We start from the raw sequence: 21,900 nt of genomic DNA, 5'->3' as shown, positions 1-21,900 counted from the left end.
TTCAGTGGAACTAAAGGTGTAGGCTTGCTGGGATTATCCACTACCCCACTGTAAAGCTTTGGCTGGCCTGCTGGGATTAATCAACATGGAGCTACACTCTGACCACTTTATCTACCAATGACAGCAAGAGACATGCCTTGAAATAGACTTTTTTTTTCTTTTCTTGTTTCTTTTGGGGGGGGTCCTTGATCTTGTTTTTATATGAGTGTGAAGATGGTTTCTTGTTTGTTGTTGTTATTGTTCTGTTCTGTTCTTGTTTTTATTTCTTCCTTCTCTCTTTTACTCCTGTCTTCACCAGTTTCCCAAAGTTTGCACAATTTTCATACAGGCTTGCTTCTGATTTCTTCTCCTCTTTTATTTCTCTATTTTTTTCCTCCTACACCATTCTAAATTTTCTCCTCTGAGGGTAAAATCACCATACTGAGGGATTATTTACTGTATACAATTTTATGGCTTTTTAAGAATTCTTTATATAATCATATATCTAGCTCATATGGTTAATGGTGGCAAAATAATAGCTATCACAGTTTGTCATTTTCTAGGCTGTGTTTGATTCTATTGCTATGACTGATTGTCCTACTTTAGCCAAGATGACATAATTGTTCTAGTCAGTTGTTCTTCCTGGTATGCCAAGACTGAGACTGCCTAAGGGTCATGAACAATTCTATAGGCCAGTGCCAAAGAAATAGGGGCTGGGCCAAGTAGGCAGCAACTTCTCATTCCCAATAAATTGAAGATGAAGGATCTTGCAAAAGACTCAAAACCCAAAAGTCAGCTACACTTGGAAGACATCTCTGAGAAGTAGTCATTTCCTAAGAATTCTAAATAATAGCAATAAAGCTACTCCCCATAAGCAATTTAAAAGCATCAGCCCATGGATTAAAAAAAATAGAAAATGAGAAGACACTTAAGCAACATGCAACACAAGACATCCAACTCACCAAAGGCAAACCTAGGGGGTAATAAGGTGTAATAGGTTGAAAACCATCCACCTGAACATACTGAAATGGTAACAGTGAAAGTAACAAAGCAGAGGAATGAGACTCTGGGAAAAAAATCAAATCAGAAATAATTTCTCAGATAACTACAGAAATGGTGACCATAGTGAAAGACATGATTAGTGATTCTAGAGCAAATACAGATTTTAAAAAAAGGCAGAGAAGTTTAGCAAAATGATGGAAACTATGAATGCCCAACAAAGGAAAGAAATAAAATCCATGAAACAGATTCAAATACCCAGGAGAAACTATACACAGCAGAATGAACCAGTGTGAGGACAGAATATCAGATATAGAAGACAAGATTGTAGTTAGTGATCATGAAAAGAAAGACTTCTTAAAAATAGAAACATGAGAAATCAATCCAACAGCTGGTAGATGATGCAAAGAATAACATAAGATTGATTGGAGTCAATGAAAAAGCAGGAGCTAGCAAAAATGACATAAAAAAACCAGTTCACATAAGTAATGGCAGGAAACTTTCCAAGCAGAGAAAAAGAATTTGACATTCAAGTAAGTGAGGCATATGGAACTCCAATTAGCCATGATTTTTTAAAAAATATACACCAAGATTATATAATAGTATTACAGAAATTCAATACAAAGATAGAATACTAAAAGCTATTAGAGAAAATAAACAGATTGCCTATAAAAGAAAGCCCATCAGAATGTAGACTTCTCAACACAAATCCTCAAATCAAGAAGAGCTTGGCATGAAGTATTTCAAGTCCTGAAAGAAAACAACCTGCAACCCAGATTGATGTAACCCTCAAAACCATCATTCAAAATTGATGGAGAAATAAGATACTTCCATGACAAAGAACATCTGAAGAAATTACACACACACACACACACACACACACCAAGGCATATAATTGTCAAGATTCCAGAAATTCAACACAAGAACAGAATATTAAACATTATTAGAGAAAAAGAAATAATCACAGGAAAGCCCATCAGAATCACAGCAGACTTCTCAACACAAACGCTCAAGTCAAAGACAGCTTGGAATGAAGTATTTCAAGTCCTAAAGGAAAACAACCTCCAACTCAGATTGATTGACCCCATGAAATTGTCTTTCAAAATCGATGGAGAAATAAAATACTTTCATGACAAAGAACACCTGAGGAAATTCATAACCACCAAGCCAGCACTTCAAAATGTTCAAAAGGAAATTCTAGAAAGAGATAACAAGGGACTACAACTCCATATTGAACCCCAACAGAACGAATCCACCAGGCAAGGCTAGCAATTAAACAGAGTGGGAAAAGAACAAGAAAATAACATGACCAGGAAAAGTCAATACATATCAGTTACAGCTATCAATGTTAATGGTCTCAATTCACCAATCAAAAGAAACAGACTTGTAGAATGAATCAAGAGGCAAGATCCAATGATATGTTGCATCAAAGAAACACATTTAACTTCATAGACTAAAAGTTAAAGGATAGAAAACAATTCTTCATGTGACAGGAACCTGGAAAAAAAGCAGTAGTAGCTATTCTATTTGCAGACAAAGTGGATTTCAGGCCAAGATTGATAAAGAGAGACAAAGAAAGTCACATCCTTATAAAGGGGAAAACCCAAAAGGAAGAGATAGCAATCATAAATATATATGCAACAAATAGCAATGTGCCCAATTATATAAAACAAATATTAACAGACATGAAATAAGCAGTAGTACAATTATAATGGGGGAGCTCAATACTCCACTATCACAAATAGATAGATCAACAAGACAAAAAATCAGCAATGAAATTCCAGAATTGAACCAAACTTTTTAACAAATTGACTTGGTACATGTCTATAGAGCATTTTACCCCACAATACCAGAACACACATTCTTCTCAGCTGCAATATGGGATGTTCTCCAAACAGACCACATACTAACTCACAGAACAAGCTAAAGTAAATGCAAAGGAATTGAAATATGCATATTATCGACTATGCATTATAGTGCATTGAAATTGGAAATCAATGGCAAAAGAAACCACAAGAATTGCATAAACATATGGAAAGTAAATAACACCCTCCTAACAACCAATGAGTCACAGATGGAATTACAGAAGAAATTAGTTTCTACAATTAAATGATAATGCCATTACAACATAATGGAACTTATGAGACACAATGAAAGCAGTCCTATGAGGGAAGTTTACCACAGTGAATTCCAATATCAGAAAAACAGAGCAAGCTCAAATAAACAACATAATGTTGAACTTTAAACTTTGAGGGGGAAAAAAAAGAGCAAGTCAAGCCCAAAACTCATATAAGGGAGGAAATTATAAAGATCAGAGCAAACCCAATCCCAAAATGGGCATGTGAAATAAAGACATTTCTCAGATAAAGAAGTAGAAGTAACAAATACACATATGAAAAAATACTTAACATCACTGGTTATTTGAGAAATGAAAATTGAAACAATGCCGAGATTCCATCTTACTCCAGAAAGAATTCTACTATGAAGAAATCAATCAATAACAAATGCTGGTGGGGCTGAGGGCAAAAAGGAACCCTTCTCCACTATTGGTGGGAGTGCAGACTGGTGCAGCCATTGTGGAAATCAGTGTGGAGATTCCTCAAAAAACTAGGATTAGAGGTCCCATTTGACCCAGCTAATTCCCTTCTGGGTATGTTCCCAAAAGGATTAAAAGCATCATACCATAGAGATCTATGCACACCCATGTTTATATCAGCACAGTTTGGAATAGCTAAGTCTTGGAAACAGCCCAAATGCTCATCAACTAATGATCGATAAAGAAGATGTGGGCTTTTTTCTATAAAATGGAATACTACTCAACCATAAAGAAAGACAAACTAGAGAAATTTAGAGCTAAATGGATGCACCTCAAAGCCATACTCTTAAGTGAAATAAATAGGACACACATATGTAAATCCTGAATTGTTTCTCTGCTGTGAGAAACTAAAAGTGTAAGTGAGGATCAAAATGTATAATACAGCTGGTGATTTAGCTCAGTGGTTACAGCAGCTGCCTCGCAATCACAAGGACCAGAGTTCAATCCCCAGTACCAAAATGTATAATACATATTATGAAATAGGAAGGAAATGTTCAAAGGTGAAGGGGAACTGGGGTGGGGGGAGGAAGAAGGGAAAGGAAAAAATTTTAAAAATGAAAACAAAGCTTATCTAAATGAGGGGAGGAGGGTTTGAAGGGAGAGAAAAGGAATGGGAAAAAATAAGAACCAAGATATATCACATATAGGTACAAATTTACAAAAATTAATATGATCATAATATATACCTAAAATGCACCAATAAACTTGATGAATTTTAAAAATATCAGAGCAGAAATCATACAAAGAATTCATGAGTCAGAGTTTTTTCTTTGAAAGATTAAATAAAATTGACCAACCCTTTGCCAATTTTATCAAAAAAGGAAAGAAAATACTCAAATCCATGCAACTAGGAATGAAATGACTGAAATCACATTTTACAGATATCCAGAAGATCATCAATACCTGTTTTGAGAACATATGCTCTAATAAGATAGAAAACACAGAAGAAATGGATAGATTCCTAGATATATATGAATTACCAAAATGGAATCAAGAAGATATAAAAAATCAAAATAAACCAGTATCGGTCAATGAAATTGAAGATGTAATTTAAAAACCTACCAACAAAGAAAAGGCCAGGCCCTGTAAGATTCACTGCTGAATTCTACAAGAAATTTAAAGAAGACTTTATGCTGCTACTTCTCAAACACTTTAATGAAATTGAAAAGGAAGCAATATTCCCAAATTCATTCCTGGAAGCAAGCATTACCCTAATACTAAAACAAGAGAAGAATCTAACCTAAAAAAAGAACTATAGGCCAATCTCCCTACTGAACATAGACATAAAAATCCTCAATAAAATACTGGCAAACAGAATGCAGCAAATCATCAAGAATGATGACCACCATGACCAAGTAGGATCCATACCAGGAATTCAGGGATGGTTCAACATTTGCAAATCAATGAAAGTAATACACTATATTAGCAGAACCAAGGACAGAAAGCACATGATTATCTCAATAGATGCAGAAAAACCCTTGACAAAGTCCAAAATCCATTTATGATAAAGCCCTACTAAAAATTAGAATAGATAGACTTTATCTCAACCTGATAAAAGCCATCTATGACAAACCAATAGACAACATCATGCTAAATCGACAAAAAATGAAAGTTTTTACTCTGAAATCAGTTATAAGACAAGGATGTCCAGTGTTACCACTTTTATTCAATGTAGTTCTGGAAACATTAGTCAGAACAATTAGAAAAGAGAAATAAATAAAAGGAATAAGGATAGGAAAAGAAGAAGTTAAATTATCATTATTTGCAGATGACATGATATTCCACATAAAACATCCAAAAAACTCCATCAAAAATCTTTTAGATTTAATTACCAAATTTAGTAGCATATGGATACAAATAACAAATTCACTGAGAAAGAAATTAGAGAAACAACACTTTCACAGTCACATCCAAAAAAATGAAATACCTAGGAGTCAATCTATTGAAGGAAGTAAAAGAACTTTACATTTAAAATTATAGTACTCTGACAAAGGAGATCAAAGAGGATATCAGAAAATGGAAAGATATCCTTTGTTCTTGGGTAGGAAGAACCAATAGAGTGAAAATGGCCATATTTCCAAAATTGCTATACAGATTTAATGCAATCTTGATCAAAATACCAATAGCATATTTCACAGAATTAGAGAAAAACAATCCTAAATTCATCTGGAACCAGAAAAGACCTAGAATAGCAAGAGCAATTCTGGACTACAAAGGTAAAGCCTGAGGCATCACAATCCCTGGCTTGAAATTATACTACAAAGTTACTATAATAAAAACAGCATGGTACTGGCAAGGAAACAGACCCAAGGATCAATGGAACAGAGTAGAAGATGCAGAAACAACACCAAACATACTCAGCCACCTTATCTTTAACAAAGGAGCCAAACACTTTCACTGGAAGAAAGATGGCCTCTGTAATAAATGGTTCTGTAATAACTGGCTTTCCACACACCAAAGTTTAAACTAGACCCATATCTTTCACCATGCTAAAATCAATCAAAGATCTAAATATTAAAACAGAAACATTAACTCTGCTGGAAGATAAAATAGGTAGAACTCTTGAAGGCATTCGTACAGGCAAAGACTTTATAAACAAAACCCTGATCACAGGAAATATCACAAAGAATAAAAACTGGGATCTCATCTTGTTAAAAAGCTTTTACACAGCAAAGGAAACCACTAACAATGAGACAATGTGAAAAAAATTTTGCCAGCTGTTCCTCAAAGGATTAATGTCTAGAATGTACAAAGAACTCAAAAAATCAGACCACCCAAACTTAAAGACCTAATTCAAAAATGGACATCTGAAATGAATAGAAATGTCTCAGATGAAGTAGAAACAGCAAACAAATATATGAAATTACAGTAATTAAAGAAATGCAAATTAAAACAATGCTGAGATTCCATCATGCTCTAGAAAGAATAGCTATTATCAAGAAATCAACCAATAACAAATGCTGGTGGGGCTGCGGGGAAAAAAAGGAACACTTCTCCACTGTTGGTAGGAGTGTAGACTGGTGCAATCACTGTAGAAATCAGTGTGGAGATCCCTGAAAAAACTAAAACTACAACTGGGGATGTAGCTCACTGGTGCCATGCCTGCCTGGCAAGGGCAAGGTCCTGAGTTTGACCCCTGGTACTGGAAAAAAACTAAACCTAGAGGTTCCACTGGACCCAACTGTTCCACTTCTTGGTATTTTCCTGAAAGAACTAACAGAATCATACCACAGCATACTACTATGCCATAGAGAAAGATAAGCTTGTGATATTTCTAACTAAATGGAAGCACCTTAAGATCATATTCTTAAGTGAAATAAATCAGAAACACATGTTCAAATATCACATGGTTTCTCTGGTGTGAGAAACTGAAAGTGTAAATAAGAACCAAAATGTACACTAGATATTGGGAAATAGAAAGAAAATATCCAAATGAAATGAGGAATATGGGAGAGGGGAGAAAGGAAGGAAAGAAGGGACAAAAAAAGAATAAAAGGAAAAAAACTGAAACAATGCTTTTGTAAATAAAGAGAGGAAGGGGAAAAAAAGAAGCATGCAGGTACAAATTCCCTATGTTGGATGTTATCATCATGTATATCTAAAATGCACTAATATAATAAAAAGAGAAGAAAGAAGTGTCTCAAATCACTAACTTAAGTTTCTTTCTAGAGGGAAAAAATGGCAGAATAAACTCAAAGCAGCCAAAAGAAAAATCCTAGAGAGAGCAGAAATCAGTGAAATTGAAAGCATAAAAGCAAGAGAAAATATCAATGAAGGTAAAAGATGATTCTTTATAAAGATCAATAAAATTGAAAAACCTCTAGCAAAGCTGACGAATTAAAACAGAGAAAAGACACAAATTACCCATGTTGAGAATAAAACAAGGGATATCACTGCAAAACCTTCAGGCATTACAAATGACAATAAAAGGATATTCTGAGAAACTATACCAAAAAAATGACAGCAATGGAATGAAACAAATTTCCTAAGAAAAGAACATGCAAAAACTCATCCAAGATGAAACAGTAATCTGAATAGTCCTATAACTATTAAAGAAATTGAATGTCTAATGTAAGAAAAGCGTGTAAAAGGAATTTTTAAACACAGATGGCTTCACTAGTGAGTCCTCCAAAATATTCACAAAATAAACACCCTCAGCTCTGCAAATTCACTTCCAGGAGTAGGAGCACAGAGAATGCTTTGCAATTCACATTATGATGTCAGCATTACCCTACTATCAAAACCATACACCAATAATACAAGAAAATTACAAACCAAAATCCCTCACGAGCACAGATGTTCCACAAAATATTATCCAGCCAAATCCATTGATATATAAAGAAAGTCTCATTGGGACTGCTACTCTTGGATCTGGAATGCTCACAAATGGCCCATGTGTTAAGTGTTTGGTTCTTATGATGCTAGTAACTTGATGATGGAAACTTTAAGAGGTGGGCCTACTGGGAGGTTTGGGGTCATTGAAATGTTCCCTCAAAGAGGATTATGGAACCCTGGTCTCTTCTCTTTTTTTAATGTCCTGGCCATGAGGTAAATAGCTTTGCTCCAGAGTGTCCTCTCACCATAATGTGCCACTGTAGGCTCAAAGCAACAGGACCAATTAGTCATGGGCTGAGGTTTCCAAAATGGTGAGACAAGAATAAACCTTTCTCTTTATAAATTGATTGTCTCGGGCATTTTGTTACAGTAATGGAAAGCTGACTATCATAATGTTGAAAAGTATTCTGAGAATGCAAGTCTGCTTCACTATCTGGAAATAAATCAATCTCATTCACCACATTAACAGTCAAAAAAAGAAAAAGCACATAATCACATCTGCTATGGGTTCAATTCACATGGTGAAGTACTTACACCTAGTACCTCAGAATGTGACTATATTTAGAGACAGGAACTTTAATAATTAAACTAAATGAAGTCATTATGGCAGGCCTTAATCCAATATGATAGAACACTATCTTAGTCAGTTCAGGCTGCTTATAACAAATTACCATAGGCTGGGTGGCTTAAACAACAAACACTCATTTCTCAGCTCTGCATGGAAGTCTGAGATCAGGCTATCAATATGGTCAAGTACTGGTGAGGGCCCTCTTCCAGGGTTAGAGAAAGCCAACTTCTCCCTATGTCCTCACATGGTGGGAAAAGGACCATCTATCTCTCTCTCCTCTTCTTATAAGGGCACCAATCTAATTCATGAGGGCTTCACCTTCATGACCTAATCACCTCCCAAATGTCCCACAACCAAATATCATCACATTGGAGATTAGCATTTCAATATGTGAATTTGGGAGGATACAAACCTTCAGTCCTTATAGACTAAGACACACAGAGAGGGAAGATTGTGCAAAGGCATAGGGAGAACATGGCCACCTACATGCCAACAGGGGTCTCCAAGGAAATAACCTGGATAACATCCTCATCTCAAACTTCAGCCTCCAGAATGGTCAGAAAATAAATTTCTGTTGTTTAAACTGTCAAGTCTGTGGTACTTTGCTATACAGCCTTAACAAATGAATATAATATCTACTAAAGAAGAAAAGACATTTGCAGAATTCAACATCCATCTATAGTTTTTTGAAAACTCTTAGAAAACTGGGAACAGAAAAGAAATTCCTTTACTTGATAAAAGGCAAATACAGAAACCCTATACCTAATATCATACTTAATGGTAAAATGCTAAGCTCTTGCCCCAAAATTACTAACAAGACAGAGATGCACACTCTCATCTTTCCTATTCAATATCATATAGGGAGCACTAGAAAGTGCAATGTGAAAGAAAAATAATTAAAAGTCATACATATTAGAAATTATGAAATGAAACTGCCCATTTAGAAATGACAATTGTCTATCTAGAATATCTCAAGTAATCAATAACAAAGCAATTTAAAACTAGTGAGTTTAGCAAGGTTGAAAGAAAGAAATCAACACAAAAACCAATGACATGTATATGACATGTCTATGTGTATACCAGCATTGAATAATTAAAAAGCAAAATTTCAAAAGACCAATATAATTTGTAAAACCTCCAAAATATACTTAGGCATAAACATAACAGAACACATATAAAATATATATCCTAGAAACTACAAATGCTGATGAAATAAACCAACAAAGCCCTAAATAAAGCAAAAGACATACCATGGTCATGAATTGGAAGACTAAAAGAATTAATATAGATTTATAAATTTAACACAATTCCCATCAAAATCTAGAACTTGTTTATATTCAGTCATGCACCACCTAATGACACTTCAATCAATGATAGATCACACACATGACAGTGATCCCATAAATTTATATCACCTCCTGACATTGTAGCCATCTGTGTTTGTTAAGTTCATATAATGACAAAATTGCCTGATAATGCATTTCTCAGAACATCCCTGTCTTTAAGTAATATATATCTGTATATATACAGACAAACTAACTTCAAAATTTGAATAGAAAGGCAGAGAACCTGAAACATCCAAGAAAAGAAATCTGGAAGGAACACACTTCCTGCCTGATTTGGGGTAGGGGGATTAAATTCAGAGCCTTGTGCATGCTAGGAAAGTGCTATATTCCTAGTTATTTCAATTTTTCTTATCTTGAAGCAAGGTTTCACTAATTTGCCTAGGCTGAAATTGAAGTTAGTTTCAAGCCTTCTGCCTCAACCCCTCAAGTAGCTGGGATTACAGGTATATGCCACCATGCCTGACTTCTGATTTTTAAGCTTACCAAAATCTACATTAGTAAGTCAGTATGATACTGTGAAGGGACAGATGCATATATCAGTAGAACATAAAAAAGCAAATGGCATTAGAACCACTCACCCCTCAGAAAGCTCTCTACCCTGCCTGGCACTGGGGGCTCTGCTTAAGGGGAAAGGGTTACCAAGAGCACCCTACAGACTAGTCTGAGTCCAAGCAACACCAAGCATTCTCCTTTGGAGGAATAGGCTGGCATCTGGGGAGGGCACCAGGCTTTCTAGAAGATGTAGAGGAAGGATGGTGACTTGGGTCCCATCTGAGCAGCCCCACCTTCCCTCAGTGCCCAAGCAGAAGTCACTCTTTCTTTTTCTTAGAGCGTCCCTGTTCAGTCATCTGAGGCTGTCGTAATTAAATACAGTAGACTGGGTGTCTTAAACAACAGGCATTTACTTTCTCACAGTTCCAGAAGCTGGATGCCTAAGGTCAGACCCTAGTGAGGGCCCTCTTTTGGGCCTGCAGACAGCTGTCATCTCTCTGCTGTCTCCTCATACAAGGGCACTGATCGTACCATGAGGCACTCAGCCTCCACCCCTCCTCTAAACCTAATCACCTCCCAAGGCCACCTGCCAATACCAGCATATTGAAGGCTAGGACTTCAACATATGAACTCGAGAAAGACCATGTCAATGTCAATGTGAGCACATCACCCATAAGAGCCATACTTGAGTGGAAGGCTCCAATCACATCTATGACTTTGCCGCATGTTCATCACTTTATTCATTCTCCAGCTAGTAGTTACTGAGCACACACACCAGGTTCCAGACAGGCTGCTGCAGAGAAGGACAGTTGCACTGGTCCTTCCTGCCTCCAAGGCCCTCTCAGTCTTCCATCAGATGCCATCACGGTGTTACAGGTGCTCTCATGTACACCACTGTCTGCCAACACAAGTTTAACAGTAGGCTGTTGATGAAATAATGGACCTCAGGGTCCCCTACCACAGTGTCACCTCTCAGTGTCAGATGGTTACGATCTCACGATTCAGACAGCAAAATGACAGCCATCATTCAGGCTAGCACTGCGTACACAACTCACACGCAACTTTACTTCTAGCTCTGGGCCAACTGTGTGCTGTAAGATATAACTGTCACTCCATCCTTCAGATCAGGAAACTGAGGCTCAGAGACAGGGCAGGAACTCATCCAATGTCTAAATTGAGATCTGGCCACAGGTCTGAGTGCAGACTAAGAAGCTTGTTCTATTGCTCTATCCTTGGTCTCTCAGGCAATGGAGACAGGGCCCTGCCAGTGCCATCTCTCTTTTTCTCCATCATGAATCGTTGTTCCTCAATGACCCAGTACCTGACAGATTTTCATGGCAGCTTGGGGTTGAGGCTGGGTCGATATAGCTGTGTTTAAATCTAGTCTTGTCTCTGTGTGGCTCCCATACATAAACAGTTTTGTGCCATGACCTGCCATTTTCCTATGACTTGACCTAGTGTGCTTTCTGCACCAAATTGTTTATTTTCAAAACGTTTCTGTTCCTCTAGGCACACTCTTGCAAATACCACCCTGGGGCTAACCACCTCCCAGAGAAAAGCAAGCTGCAGACTACAGCTGCTCTCCCAACCATCCTTTCTCTGGCCACATCAACCTGGAAGAGGCTAAGGACACAGCATGACATGGTGCTACCCATGGCTGGCAGGTACAGAGTTTACTAAAGTCCCTTGCAAATGTGTGTGTACAGACCCCAAAGTGCCCAGGATTTTCCTCCTCACTGTCCCCACTGCAGGGTGTAGTCTGAGGCCAGCCCCCAAAGACACCCTAACCCTTGCTTTCTCCTGTATGGATGCTCCAGCCCCATGCTAAGGGCACTATGGTCAAGAGGCTGGGCACTGATACACAGTAATAGGAAGGAGAGCCTCCACCTGCAGTCCCGGGGCTTCAAGATGCAGGAAGACTCCTGTACTCCTGTGTGCAACAGAGTCTAGGGAGGGGTTATCCCTGTCTCTAACCACTATGCCCCAAATGACAAGCTCCCCCAAGGAGGCAGCACAGAGGGGCGACAAGGAGCACGTGAACCTGTGTCCTCACCTGTTGAATGAAGACAACCATAAAAGAATGTGCCCCACAGGACTATTATGAGGACTAAACTCTATAATGTATTAAGTACTTTTCAGGGCATGGTGCCAAAGGCTGCCCCTTAGATACCACTTATTGTCACCATGAAGATTAGAAATGTGAGACACAGCTGAACGTGGTGGTATATGCCTGTGATCCTAGTACTCCGGGAAGCTGAGACAGAAGGATAGCAAGTTTGAGTCTACCCGGGGCAACTCCAGGGCAACCTACCATGACCCTGTCTAAAAATTTAAAAATTTTTAAAGGGCTAGGGATATGTGATGGCCCTGGCTTCAATCCCCTGAGATGGGGGTAGGGGGGAGCACGATTTATGGCCTCACACACTCACTGCAGAACTAACAGGATTACTTGATGCTCATTCAGTGTCTTAGTGTCATGTGTATGAGGCGTGGGGAGGATAATGGAAGCCCTGTGTGGCAGATGCTTCCAGAGAAAAGGCTCACCGAATCTTAGGGACGCCCCACCTCCTGACCCCAGATCATAGGCCAGCAGTTGATTGGCATTACTATGCGCTAAGGGTGAGGGACTAGTCATTGGCCCCATGCCCTGAAAAGTGCATAATACTCACTACAGAGTTTAATCCCCTTGGCAGTGCTCTGGAGCACATTCTGTTATCACTGTCCTCATTCAACAGGTGAGGACCCAGGTGTGCCCACTTCTTGCCACCACTGATGGCAACTGCCCATCAGCGCTTCCACTACACTAAGTGTATCACACACTCTGTCATGCTTTATTTCCTGGGAGCAGTAAGAGGGTGAAAGGGGTGTTATATAAAGCCCATTCAATTAAAAGGTAAACTGAGGCAGCCTCTATGGTACCCCCTTGGGGTTAACAGAACCACAAGATATGGCCTCAAGAAGGTGGGAAAGCTCACCTTGGATCAAAGATGTTGCAGTAGCCAAAATGTTTTCTGTTCTAAAATCCTGGATTCCAAAGCCAAGTTTCCCATCCTGCAGGGAGCTGGAGGCCCTCACCCAGGGCACCAAGGTCATACCAGACAGCTACACAGAAACTCTTCTGCCTTCCTACATTCTTCCACCATGCGCTCCCTGCCAAGCCCAAATCACCCTAGGCAGGATCTCCCCCAAGTCAGACAGCAGAGCTCAGAATGGCTGTAAGGATGCTGTGACAAGGGACCAGCAGCAGTGAGACACAGGTTGGCCTCCTGGACAATTTGTCAGAGAGCAGCCTCCTCCCACCAAGGCCCAGGAGCCATCACTGCCCCTCAAGCTGGTACCATGGTACTAGAATGGCTGAAACAGAGATAGGGCAGGTTTGACATGGCCAGGAAATAGAAGGAGGCAAAGGGCAAGCCTAGCCAGCAGAGTTCCAGCTGCTCTGGCCCATAGCCTCCCTGGGACCTTGTAGCTGACCCAGTAGAGTCACAGACCCACTGTGTCACAGAATCAAAGTTCACTCTGCCACCATGTCAGGATGCCATCCAGTCACAATGTGACCATGGGACAGCATCACAGCATCAGCACACCAGTGCCACCCACCCAGCATCACTATGTCACATCAGGCCTGTGTGAAGTCACAGTCACTGAGTGTCACCACCTCACACCATCACCACACCAGACGTTACCGTATCACAGTGTCACTGCATCACAGTCACCATGGGTGTCTTTCAGGAGTTTTTAGATCCAGTTCTTTGCAGCTAAGAAAATATTTTCAGAAAGAAAAAAAAAAAAAAAGGCAGCGTTGCCCAATGACCCACTCCAAACCCTGAGTCAACAGAAGCCAACACCTGCAGACTCACGAGCTGGGTGTGTATTTACCCTGGCTATAGATCTCCTTTGGCTGTGCCCATAATTGTTAACCTTTAAATGGTGCCCAGAAATTGTAAATCTACTTTTAGCATTGACCCCTCGATGTAGTCCTGATACTCAGGCCAAGCAGCCAACCCAGAAGCATGAGAGTTTACAGGCAACTCCTGGCCCTCTCTCTCCTTAGGATGACTGTTCCATTGGGTGGGACAAACATATCCAGGCTCACCTTTGTTCCCAGGGCTTACTGCCAGTTCCCTCAACCCAGGGCTCCAGCCACAAGAAAGGGTAACTTCTCACTTTTGGGGCCTTTCCTTGATGACTGCTACCAACAGGGGCCAGCCTCAGGGCCATCAGCTCCCTGGCTGCCCCTCGTCAGACACTTAGCCCAAGAATTACTGACAAGCATCATAAGAGAACAGAGAAGGTATTGAGCTCCAAGACTCAGGTCTTCAGATCTGACAGCAAGAATCTAAACTGAAGCCTTCAGTTGGAAGACCACCTCAGAGTAGCAAAAACAGTATCTTTTAAAACAAACTGTCAGTCAGGTGTAGTGGTGCCTGCCTGTCATCTCAAGCTATTTGGGAGGCTGAGGCATAAGAATCATAAATTTGAGGCCAGCTTGGACGATTCAGCAAAACCCTGTGTTAAAATTAAATATATCTATGGGGTGGGGGGAGGCGGGGGAGAGGGCTTAGTGTTAGAGAGTCCCAGACTCAGTGCCCAGTACTGGGAAAAAAAAAATGTTTTAAATGTGGTGGAGTTTTAAATAAAGCCAAATTGCAAGACCCATTTGAGCTTGTTCTCCAATGTGTGGTCTTTCCCTCCTGCTGAAAATGAACCTGTCTCATTGAGATAAATCAAAACCTGTCCTTCCCTCCCATCCCACACCCTTTCTTGTTGAAAGGGGCAGGCTTTGACTGACACCTGCAGCTGAAGCTGTCCTGCACATAGGTACCGAGAGATGTCTTTCCTGTCTATAGGAGGCTTTACTTTGGACCAACGGCAGGCTTGAATTTGGACCAGTTCAGACCAATCAAGCAGCCTCAGATCTGGACTACTCAGCAAGCACAAACCTGACCAGTAGCCTCAAATTTGTATCAATCACAGGCCTGATGTTGTTCCATGTGAACAGTGTTCCTCTCATACTTCTCAGGTTGATCTAGGTGGATTTCCTTTTGAGTCCTGTCCAAATAAAACGTTGCTCTTGTGTACCTACAAATCTGCTTGTGGTTCATTTCTTGGGTAGTATGGGCTTAGAAGTTCCTGCAAAACTATTTGGGATTAGCCGGGCGTGGTGGCACATGCCTGTAATCCCAGCACTGGAGGCTGAGGCAGGAGTATTGCTGGGAGTTCGACGAGACCAGCCTGGGCTATGTAGTGAGTTCCAGGTCAGACTCAACTATATAGTGAGACCCTGTCTCAAAAAAAAAAAAAAACTATTTGGGATTGAGATTCTTATCTTATATAGTGTGGGCAGAGTGATATATATCTAATAATATACTTCAGAGATCGAGATAGAGAGACCTATGGCACAGACCAATGCAACAGGCAGTAATTGTCAGTGTCTGACAGAGACCTGCAGAAGCTGCTAAGGAGAGTTTCAGCAAGCTGCCAAGGGTTGGCCTTGGCTGCTGAGGAGTTGACTGGAGAGGGGAGCTTAGGGTCCCACAGCCAACTGGCACTCAAAGCCTGGAGCTGCTGACAAAGTTGCACTTTGCCAATTGACAATTTCCATCTGAATTGAGTGAAAGAACCCTCAACTGATTGGTTAGCGCAGTGGTGGCCGGAGAGTGGGGCCAGCCCAGTGACTATACATCATAGTAGTTCATGTGTACTGAGTACTAAAGGGCCAAACAACATGTTGTACACACCAAATGTACCTCTCATGTAACCTTCTTTCCAGAGCCTGACTACTGCCTCCTTCTGATCCCAGTACTGAAACTAATCGCTCCCCTTACCTAACTCGCAGCATCTGCCACCTCATTTCCCACTACTCGCCATGCAGCTCTTCCTTTGCAGCCACTGGGGCATCTTCACCCTCTTCTCTGTGATGAAGATAAGAGTCCCATATGACTGTCCACTACAGTAAACAGCAGGGACTGATGCCAGGTGTTGTGTAATACCAGCACTTGGGAGGCTGAGGCAGGAGAACTGCCATGAGTTTGAGGCCAGCCTGGGCTACTTAGTGAGTTCAAGACCACCCTGAACTACATTGTGAGACCCTGTCTCAAAAATACCAAAATAAAACAAAATATCAGGGACTGAGAACTAACCAAGGACAAATACTCTATGAGATTTTTAGTGAAGTACTTCATTCACTCCTCCTAACAACCCTATCAGGAAAGGCTTATCTATTTTAGTCCTTTTTTTTCCAGATAAGACTAAATCTCGGCAAGTTAATGACCCAGTCTGACCCTTCACAGCCTCCTGCCAAAATGGGATAATAACACCCACTTCCCCAGTAAGCTCAACCAGCCTCTAGAAGTCTGAATAACAAGGCCAGCTCACAGGTCCACAGCAAAGTTATTCCGTTAACACTCAATTCTTCAGACCATTCCACCCTGCTTTTAAAAGTGAAATGCCAAGTAAAATGAGCCTTTACTTTTCCTCTGCAGAGACGGCATTATCTTCACAGCATGAGACCCATCCTTGGGAATCCTCCTTCTCTGCTACTCAGGCCTGCAGGGCTGAAATCTTCCAGTAAACAGCTCAAGCTCTGGGAGCTGAGGAGAGGGCCCTGCAGGCTGGACAAGGGGATCAAATGCCTGGAAGAGGCCTCTCCTCCAAGAGCCCCCTCCCAGAGACGGTGCAAAACTAAGGCCGCACGTGGTCCTGAGTCTACAGGAGTTGCACTTAGCAGAAATCAGCCTTCTGAGAAAGAAACAAGGCACAGCCTCTCCCTGCTCCAAGTCAAGAATGCATCACTGCCAGACCCCAGCAGAGCCCAGAGTCTTTCTGAGCATTTCTTATGAGGTACGATACCCTCGGCTTTCTTCTAAGACATTCAAGTGGCCTTCCCCTCCCTCAATGAAAGTGCCTTTTTGTTTAGACTTGGGGACTCACTGTGAAAGAGACCACAAGACCCCACTTCTGGAACTTATAAACCAATAAAAGGCAGCGAAACTAACAACAGAAGAGTTACTAGCTGTGATAAGGAAACGAGAAGGGAAGTGACAGGAAGCTGTCCTTCAGATGGGTGGTAGGTTGGGAGTACTTTTCTGAAAAGTTCCATGCCAGGAGCTGCAGAGGAGAGAAGCTACTCAGCAAAGGGCAGGGCAAAGCCCTTCTACCAGCAAGGCATAGGCACCAAGACCCAAGACAGACATGAACTCCAACCCACCCCACATGCTTGTCTCAGCCTTTCTCAGTAATGTATTTCCCTCTGCAACTCTATGAGAGAGGCACTATAATTTCAATTTACAGATGGGGAAACTGAGGCATAGAGGTGCTTACCTGAGTGATTCATCCAAGGTCCTACAACTAGGGGAGCAACGATATATTTCCACAGATGATGCCCAGGCCCATCTCTCCAAGAGTGCCCCCGACCCAGGAATTGCCCTGATGGCCCTTTATCTCACCAATGAAACCAGCCTGGGCAGCTCAGAGCAAACAGTGAGCTCTGGAGCCTAAGGACAGAGTTCAATTGCTCCCAATATTTCTCCTGAGACCGGGCCACTGACTCGGGAGAAATATGGACGTTGTACACTCGCTGCAGCAGGAGTGACCACCTGTCTTGGGAAGGAGCAGAGTCCATCCTGGATAGACAGGACCCCCAAATCACCAGCTCAAGCCCTTACTGAGGAGAAGCCTTGCCCTGCCTCACCCTCATCTGCCTTCTCACAGGAGTGCTACCTGGTCACGGGGGACACACTGTGCTCATTCACACTGGTGCACACCAGCAAAGCAGAGATGAGATGGGCAGCAAACCAGCATGGAGCTTAGCCGAGTGACCTCAGGAGCTACTCATTATTATGCCCCCATCTCTCTCTCTCTCTCTCTCTCTCTCTCTCTCTCACACACACACACACACACACACACACACACACACACACACACACACACACTTGAGGCTTGACTTAAACAGCACCAGGGACACAAGAGATGCCGCGACAGCCACATATAAGAGCCATTAAGAGGCATGAATCTGTGCCCCAAATATCTGGATTCATTTACCCACCTGCCATTAAGAGTATGAGAAAAGCCTATAAAAAGGTAAAAATGATCTCATTCAGTTTGACCAAATTGAGAGGGCAGCTAGTCTAGCTAGCTGTACACAGACAAGTACTCCAATTTATAGAAGGGGTAGAACAAAAAAAGCCAGGAAATGTGCATATGGAGATTTAGCCAGGCTTTGGCCCAAAAGAGGTCCCATTTTTTTAAATGTTGAAAGTCTGGTTGTTTTTTAAAAATTCCTTGGCACCAAGGGGTAGGAAGAAGCTAGAAAAATGGCTTACCCTTTTTAAAATCCTCATTTTTTTAAGGTCTTACTTATATAACCAGGTCTTTGTCAGATGCCCTTGAACTTCAAAGTTCCCAGGTAATGACAGAGGACACCTGTGTAGAAATCATCCTCCTCAGCAAGAAATGAAACCAGACACCATCCACAGCTGGCCCCCTGGCAAGCCCGTGGCCAGCAGGGTGTTAGCATGGCGACTGGCTGCAGCTGGCACCACCCTGTGTCCCACCAGTTCCTCCCACCAGCTCCTTACTTTGTCACCATCAGCCTCAAGGAGGACAGAGTCCTGACCCAACTCTAGCCTGGCAGCCTCTGGACTCCAGACGGCCACTGTCCCACCTCCTACTGCCCTTGAGGATTTCCACAAATCCCTAGAAAGCCTGCCAGAAGCCAGGCTCCCTACAGATGATGAGTGCATGTGAAACAATGCATCATTACTGCCCTGTCCCTCCTGATTCCTCCATGGCCTGCCTGTCTCCGCATCAAGCAGGGTAAGAGAAAGGGAGAGACCTCTGCACTGCAGCTTCCAGCCCAGGAGCTTTCCAGCCTCTTGGACTAGGAAAGCAAGCAAGGGTCCTAAGTCAGGTTATTGAGAAGGCCTAGAAATGAAATGAGTGTTCTAGTGATTCCCAAAAACCTCTGGCAAGTGCTCCAAATAACCTGGATCCACAGATTATAACCTGCTCCTTGAGCTGCCTTTTAAATATTCTTCCCATGCTTTGCTCCTTCCTTCACCTCCCCACTCCCTCTGCTCCTCTCCAGGCTCTCTTACAAGCTCCCCATCTGTCCTTAATGTTGGGGTCCTCGTGGTCCATCCTGGACCCTTGCTGAATCTACTTTCTCCCTAGGCCACTTCAGTAACCCTCACTGCAGGAACCCCATCTGTCTCTCTAGCCCCACCTTGATACCGTGGACGAGGTTCATCTGCTGCCATTGGCTCCATTCTGGACATGGCTGGTGGTAGCAGCTTCCTGGGGCTCTTCTGAAGGATTCCAGAACCATGAATCCTGCAGACACTACTTCTGACACCCACAGAGGCTTTCTCATCCTGAATGCCCACCTCCACCCCTGAAAGCAGAGGGAAACAGAGCTTGCCCATGCCTCAGGCTCAGCAGCCAAGGAGAGATAGCCTGAGAGCCCCAGGAAGGAAAACACTACACTCCTTTCCCCGGGAGTGTAGCTGGGACTGGCACATACTCAAGGAAGTACTGAGGACAGTGGAAAGAAACGTAATCCTCTGCTGAGGGAGAAGGCAGGCCTCATACTCCAAGTGCCGCCTCCCATCTCACTCCTGGGGCTCCTGTCTTTGTTCCAGGCTCCTCTTTAGCTGTGCTCACCAAGCCAAGCAAGGATTTGAGCCAGTGCTGGGCCTAGAAAGGAAATACTGAGGCACATCCAGCTGCAACAATGCAGCACAGGCTACTGAGGGTGTCTGGGGCCACAGGACTATTTGATCACAAGCACCACAGACCCAGAGCTCCTTGAGTGTGATGCTTCAGGCTTGATTTTCCCAGAGTCCCTGAGACACAGGCCCCACTATCCCTATGATAATTCTTCCCTGTTCATCTGTTCACTCCAAGTGTTTCTAGGATCAACGCCAAGACAACCCAGCTCCCTCCACTTTCAGTTTCAGGTCTGCTTCTTGAGGGGAGGTTGGCCCAAGAAAGAGGGCCCAGGCCCGGAGGTTTGAATGAAAGGGCTCACACACAGAAGCTTCCCACAGCAGAAGAGAGAAGTGAGGCAGGAAGAAATTTTGAAATCTCAGAGCATTTGTGTGTCACTTACTTTGTGTTGTAGTCCTTTGGGGTGGTGTTGCTATGCCATCTCTCAGATGCAAGCACTGAGGTTCGGGATACATCCCAAGTTCCTACCAGGGCCAAGTGAAGCTTTAACTATAGTTCTCAGTGGCAGAAAACAGGTCCCAGCTCCTGGGCCACAGAGATCTTTTCAGGTGGGACTGGCAGAGTTGGAAGTTCTGGAAGTGGGACATTTTCAATCACCCAATGAAGGCGATTAGAAACTGTTCCCCTGGGTCTGTGTGCCTCAGGCAGTCAATGCGCAGGGTCGTGTTTTGCACTCTGTGTCTCCCCTGGCCTCCCCAGGGCAGGGTCCCCATGTGCCTCAGTCGCCTGGGGACACAGACAATGTTCCCACATTGAACAGCCTCATCTCACACTCTGCTCATATCTCAAAAAGCCCAGAGCGCAGCTCTCTCTGTAAAAGCTCAGCTAATGGGAAGCAGATTTTATTTTCTCAGGGGAGGCAGCTGGGGGATGGATGTCGGAAGTACAAACTTTGGTGGTGGATGAATCATCACATTGCTTTTATTAATTTTCACTGCGATGTTTTTATGATTTTCTAAAAACACATAGAAGGGTAAAGCTCATATCTCTGATTTTTGGCAATGACCATTTGGAATAGAGCGCAAAAGGCTAAAGATCTGGTTGAAATAACTCCAAAGGTTGGAGAAGCCAGGGCTTATACCCCTTCTATTTTAAAGTAAGATCCAAGATTTATTTTCAAAAGATTTAGGAATATAAATGGTAAGACATCCATGATAGAAATATAAATGTTAAGACATCATGTTAATCTTGATGGTCTTGTTGGATTAAGATGCCCAGATCAGTGAAGCACACTTCTGGTACACAGTGTCTGTGAGGGTGTTTCCAGAGACCATTGGCATATGAGACAGCAAGCTAGGAAGAAGATTCACCCTTACTGTGGCCATCCAATAGGGTGGGTACCCAGATGGAACAAAATTGGAAAAAGGACAAAGCCTGGGCACACAGGCTTTCTGTGTTTCTATTACCCAGCTGCCATAAGGTAAGCAGTTTTCTCTCTTCCGTGCCTTTCTCTCATATTTCTGCCCTGGAGCCAGATGGCCATTGGCTGAAACCTCTCAAATCATGAGCCAAACTAAAGCTTTCCTCCTTTAAATTGTTATTCTCGGGCATGTTGCCACTGCAACTGAAAGCTAACACAGACGTACAAAGGCTAATGGTAGTTATCTCCAAATGGTAGGGCAAGAATCATTGGAATTTCTCCTTTTCTTTCCTTGTATTTTCCCATGTTATCAAATAAACATGGGATACTTTGGGATGTCCCTATAACAATAATATGTAATACCATAAAGCACTTGATAGCCTGGCTTCTTAGTATCAGAGCCCTTCCCAGCAGGGCTCCTAGCCCTAAAGATTCTATCCTTGAGACTCCTCAAAGGGCCCTGGGAGAGGGTGGAAAGAAGAGAACTACATCAGTA

This window comes from Fukomys damarensis, unplaced genomic scaffold, assembly GCF_012274545.1.
Source record: "Fukomys damarensis isolate Sample0158 unplaced genomic scaffold, DMR_v1.0_HiC HiC_scaffold_8, whole genome shotgun sequence".
NCBI classification, from domain to species: domain Eukaryota; kingdom Metazoa; phylum Chordata; class Mammalia; order Rodentia; family Bathyergidae; genus Fukomys; species Fukomys damarensis.
Note: the sequence above shows the minus strand (reverse complement) of the source record.